The sequence below is a fragment of the Thunnus thynnus genome, chromosome 4 (genome assembly GCF_963924715.1).
Source record: "Thunnus thynnus chromosome 4, fThuThy2.1, whole genome shotgun sequence".
NCBI lineage: Eukaryota > Metazoa > Chordata > Actinopteri > Scombriformes > Scombridae > Thunnus > Thunnus thynnus.
The window spans coordinates 2775032-2781031 of NC_089520.1; positions in this window are offsets into that span (position 1 = coordinate 2775032).

Consider the following 6000-nt stretch of genomic DNA (forward strand, 5'->3'; position numbering starts at 1 on the left):
AGCGTTGCATAACAATCAAAAAAGAGAAAATACCCCAGGCAACGTCAGGTATAAGTTTACAATAAAAAGTAAAAATAATTTCTATAAAATATTCTAACTGTGTGAGAATGTTACAAGATATTGAGGAGGAATGTGCAAACGTTGACAGCATAAACAGTATAAACAGTATAAACAGTACATGATGTGCAAATGTAATAATACAAACAATGTGGCTTTGTTTCTTTAGTATTCTAACATTATTATGGAAAGCATGACAATCAATTTAAATTACATTTATATACTTTTTTTTCTGACTTCATTCTTCAAGTTTCAAGTTGACCACGAGACATTTCAGCCGACTGAAACGACTGTCTGACTGTCTCTGAAGACACCAGACTCAGTGCACAGTCTCCCTCAGTGTCATTAAAACTGGTGACAATTAGAGAGATTCATTACTTCTGTTAATTTCTTTCTTGGATCAAGACAAAAAAAACCATCAAAACGCCCGTTTCTGCATTTATTTATTTCTATTTGACTATTTTGATCCAATCTTCATCACTCCAAACACTCTGGATACACTATTGTACTCTTGTACGTTTGCTAAGGACTATATCAAACTTTTCTTTTCATTTCTGGTGATACTTGTGGTTTTTCACTTCATTTACTTGTTATGTGCTGTATATATTTGATTGAATTTGGATTTATGGGTGGTTTTCCTCATTGCTTCATCCTTTTTGTACCTCCTGTACGTGGTCTCTTTATTCTTGTGCTGCTGTAACACATATTTCCCCCCTCGGGATCAATAAAGTGTAATCTTATGTAACTATCAGGGGGAGCTGACAGACTCTGTTTTATGTTATCACTTTATGTCAACGTTTTGCATGTTTTGTACCTTAGTCTGTTTGCTTAAGTTTCTGTGTGCTATGTTTTACCGGCTGAAAGACAAAAATTCCCCTCAGGGTCAATAAAGTTGAAACAGCGCCACCATGTGGCCAGTTATACTGCATGATAACAACGCACCAGCTTCATGGTAGGGATGCAACTAAGTATCATTTTCATTATCAGTTAATCAATTAGTTTGGTTCATAAAATGTCAGAAAAATGTCAATCAGTGTTTCCTAAAACCCAACATGACCTCAAATGCCTTGTTTTGTCCACAACTCAAAGATATTTAGTTTACTGTCTAAAGAAACCAGAAAATATTCACATTTAAGAAGCTGGAATCAGAGAATTTGGACATTTTTTTCTTGAAAAATGACTCCAAGCGATTAATATATTATCAAAATAGTTGGTGATTAATATAATTGTGGGCAACTAATCGTTGCAGCTCTATTTCATGGCGATTTGGCAGCAGCGAATGAACGAAGAACATGTTTCGAGGGCTGGCAGTGGAGTCTGAGTGCAGCCGGTTTTACCATTAATAACTACAGTATCTTAAATATCTTTGAATTATCCCCAGAGTCTCTCTCTCTCTCTCTCTCTCTCTCTCTCTCTCTCTCTCTCTCTCTCTCTCACACACACACACACACACAGTCGGTGAATACATTTCTTGGCGAGAAGCTCTCAGACATGTTCTGGCTCCATCTGGACCCTCTGGAGAACCTGCAGTGAACCCTTCATTTCTCAGAGTGTGCTGCGGCGACCCTGCACCTCCAACAGTAAAGTGAAATAGCTGTTATGTTATTACGGAGGGGAGACCTCAGCCCACCCATCGGGGGGTAACTGTTAAAGTGCGGGCTAAGTGTGTTTTTATCTGTTCATCTGAACCTTGGCTGCAGCCGCGGTTCCTCGGAGCTTTGCCCCAACAAAGCCTGCTTTATCCCTTCCTGTCGACAGCTTTTCCTCTTTGTTACCCCCTCCTCTCTACAACATAAGAGTTGTATTGTTGAGTTCAGACCTCCAACATCAAAATCGGCTTTCCAGGAGTTTGAAGAAAAGTATTGAGTTCGATTCAAAAAAGTAAAATGCTGCACCTGTTCTCACTCAGCGCTTTTATAAACTATAATTTTGATATTTAGAGATGCTAAATTATAAAATGCTGATTAGAATATTTTGATTTTTTTTTGCCGAAAGTTGCTCCATGTTAGTCCCTGGTGTTTTCTGGCACTCTGAGCCTCAACAAAGCCCACTTTGTCCTTCACCATCAACAACGTTTTTTTTCCCTCTGTGCTAGTTATTATTGCATTATTAAACACAAACCAACACACACACACATACACACATACACACTACAGTCACCTGCAGGAAAAGATCCACAATTATTGTACACTTTCAACTCTAAATCATAACTTTGTCATCATTAAACACACTGTAAAAAAACCAGCAGACACATCTAAAGATGAGCCGAAACCTACAAAGACTTGTTTAGATTTTTATTTGTTGTTTTATTTTACATTAAAAAGTCTTGTAGAGCTTGTATAGTACTGCTCACATGCAAAATGATGGCATATCTGAATAGCTTAACACATCTGGGTGACACATATAGTGACTCTGCAATAAGCCTGTAAATGAAGGAAGTTAACAAACAAGCAGCTGGGTTCAGTGGGTTTAGTATCACTGATGAAGCTGCCAGATCAGAAGAGTCACTGCAGTTCTGTAGAAGAAGAATGAAACCGATGGCGAAGCTTTCAGTTCACCAGCTCGTCGATGTTTCAAACTTCACCTTCACCTGAGCTTCAGGTGGTGACTGGAAGCGTCAAATCTTTTCTCTTTCACCTTCACTGACTTCTTCTTCTTCTTCTTCTTCTTCTTCTACCTCTGGAGGGAGCGGAGGGGCCTCCTGGCGATGCTCGTCATTAAGAAAACAGTGTTTCTCTCTGCAAGGTGCTGGGCAAACACAGGTTGCGCCAAATAAGAAAATATCGCTTCTCTCCAAGGCAATTTCCTTCAGCAGAGTTTTCCTCGAATGTTGTTGGCATCTTCTGCGTATGGTGAGGAAGAAAGAGAGAGAAAGACGCTTTTCTAAAAAATGATTTATGGTGACGGGAAAGTCTGATCGACGGTTGTTATCAGTACAGAGACAAAGAGACGAAAGAAGATTGGCTCGTTACTTTGACAGACTGCAGATGTTTTCACATTTGAAAAGTTCTTTGTTTGAACATTTGTGTTTCTGTTTCGGGGTAGGAGTGAATTACAGCTCCCAAGGTGCATTTCAGCAAGAAATGCACCTTGGGAGAAGCCAATCATAGAGCTGAAAATTCGGTCACATGGGTCGCTAATGATGAGCAGAAGTTACAATCTGCAGAGTGAATCAGTTCTTTCTTAATTTCTGGGTCAATTTTGAATCCAGCAGTGAATTCAGTTTTGTTTACAACTTCAGCGACGCTCTGATTCATGACTTCTTCTCCATAGCAACAGCAGCCGAGGCTCATGGGTATTGTAGTATTCTTCACCAAAGTTTTTTATGCCTTTATTATAGGTGCAGTGGAGAGATGACAGGAACTGAAGGGAGATCATGATGGGGGGGGGGGGGGGGGGGATGGGGGGTGACACGCAACAAAGATCTAGATCGTGGACGTTGCGGTATTATGGCATGCTGGTGATCATAATATAAACCTGCAGGATCATCACAGTATCCGGGAGAGTCCTGAGTTCCTGTGTTCAGTAACATCGAAGAGATCATTTAAATTTTGAAATGAGAATACAGAATGAGGAAAAACACTTCTGCTCACACATTGCAGCTCTATAAACTTGGACTTTTGCCAGTTTGGTTGGTTGCTATGACAACAGCTCCAGATAAATTTGAAGCCATCCATAAAGAACTGAAAAGTCCAAATCATCAACAATTAACTCAGGCTAACTCAGGTATCCATGTGTGGAGAACACAAGGCCCAGGATGGTTCACCTTCAGTCTACTCTCTGCTCTGATGACTTCCAGCCTCCTTTCCCGAGAGAGTAATTAAGCACGTAAAGGTAATTTTATCCACTGAAGTAAAGCTTTCAGGATAACTCTGTAAGCCACGGTGTGCTTTGCTTTAATGCCAGCAATTTGTTTTCCACAGTGGATGGATCAATTTGGAATCCAACAACAGACTTTCCAATAACAACGGGTCTAAAATGGTTGTTGAGTCTTGTGCTAAATTTACCCGCGCTGGAGCGCAGTGTGAACATGTCTGTGACTGCACAAACAACTGCTAAGATCTGAACTGAGGAATGCTCATAATGGGGCATTTTACCTGATTGTTGCTAAGCCACGCTGCCAAACACACACCATTATCACGGGCCACCCGGCCAAGCACACTCACTCAAACACACACACACACACACACACACTCCCACACACTGCATCCTTGCAGACAGATGTTCAGGTTCGGGTTGGCTGTATTATTCCCAGGGGACTCCCATGATGCCTTGCACCTGCTTGTGAATACAGTCAGGTCGACTTCCTGGTCATCAATCTTCACCAGCCACCCTTTGCCCTCACCATGGCAACAGAGGAGCCAAGACCACCGGAGTAACTCTGAGTTATTACAGAGGTGCACACAGAGATAAGCATCATCATATTTATTCAAAGTGCTTTACAAAAGGAAGCAAATTAAAGTCAATAAATTATCAAATAATTAGATTTCTAATGATAAAACATATAAAATAGATTCCAGTATTGTTAGATATAAGAGAAGGAAATTACATCTCCTTTCCCCAAAGCATCTTACGGCTGAGATGACTTTAAAAACCATTTTACAAACCTTCTAAAGCTTAAGAGGTATGATTGTAGATTAACAAATGACTCCTAAACACACATAGCAGGCTGAGAGCATCTTGAAGGACAGGTTCACAATTTTTTTTCTTGCTGTAATCATTCCTCCTGTTCATACTGACCATTAGAAGATCCCTTCATAATGACCTTACAATGGAAGTGATGGAGGACAAAATCCACAGTCCTCCTTCTGTGCAAAAAATGTATTTAAAAGTTTATCTGAAGCTAATATGAAGCTTCAGCATCCAAATGAGTCAAATCAAGTAGATATCTTTCAACGTTACAGTCTTTTTAGTGCCAAAGTTCCTCTTTTTGTTACTATACTTCCACCTGCAGCTCAACAGGGAAACACTGTCCGAGGAAATACAAAGAGGGAATTTGATGCTAAACAGACTGTAAATGTGTCAGATATCCACTTGATATGACTAACTCAGACTGCTGAAGCTGAATATAAGCTTCACAGAGACTTTTAAATGCATTTTTGTACAAAACACTGGATTTTGGCCTCCATCACTTACATTGAAAGCACATTTGAAGGATCTTTTAATATCCAGTATGAACAGGAGGAATGATTACAGCGAGGAAAACCTCTTTCACTGTTACTATGGACACCTGACTGCTGGTTTAAAACATTGTTATTGAAACTGTTGAAAAAGTTACTCTTAAATGTATTCAGCATCATCTTCATCACTTAAGTACTGCTTCGGGATGCATCAATATTTGATTTTTTAACTATTTGGACTTTTGTTTTATTGTTATTATTATATTGCTGCTCTTTCCCACCACAGCTGCTTGTTAATTAATCAAATCAAATCCAAATTAATTTATGCACATCAGGTTCGGGTAGGTTTTCCATTCACTCAACTTCTAAGACGGATCATTATCGGGAGACGAAGCCCTGATTTCTTTGGGCAGGTCGTTCTGAAGCCGCACTGCGAACCCTCGGTCCCCTCCGGTGTGAATGACAAGCAACAGTTAAACCAATTATAAGGGTTCAACTACAAAATATGATACTGAAAAATAATCAGTGCGGTCAGTCACTTGCAGCCTTGTTTGTTTTAGGTTGTAACACCAACGTGTCAAAGTAAAAGTAATAAGTGATTAAAACGCTGCAGCACCTTTAAACAGAAGTTGTGGTCTACAAAATTAGCATTTACATTTTAAATGGTCCAGTCAGCGAGTTTATCGACTTTCTCTCGCTGCTGAGAGGATTGAACTTCGATGTTTTGATTTCAGGGTAGACTCTCTAACTTGCTGCCAGGTTACATAAAAGCCAGGCCAACACATAACCGCCGTCTTTGTTTGGAGGTGCCGGAGCTGCAGGA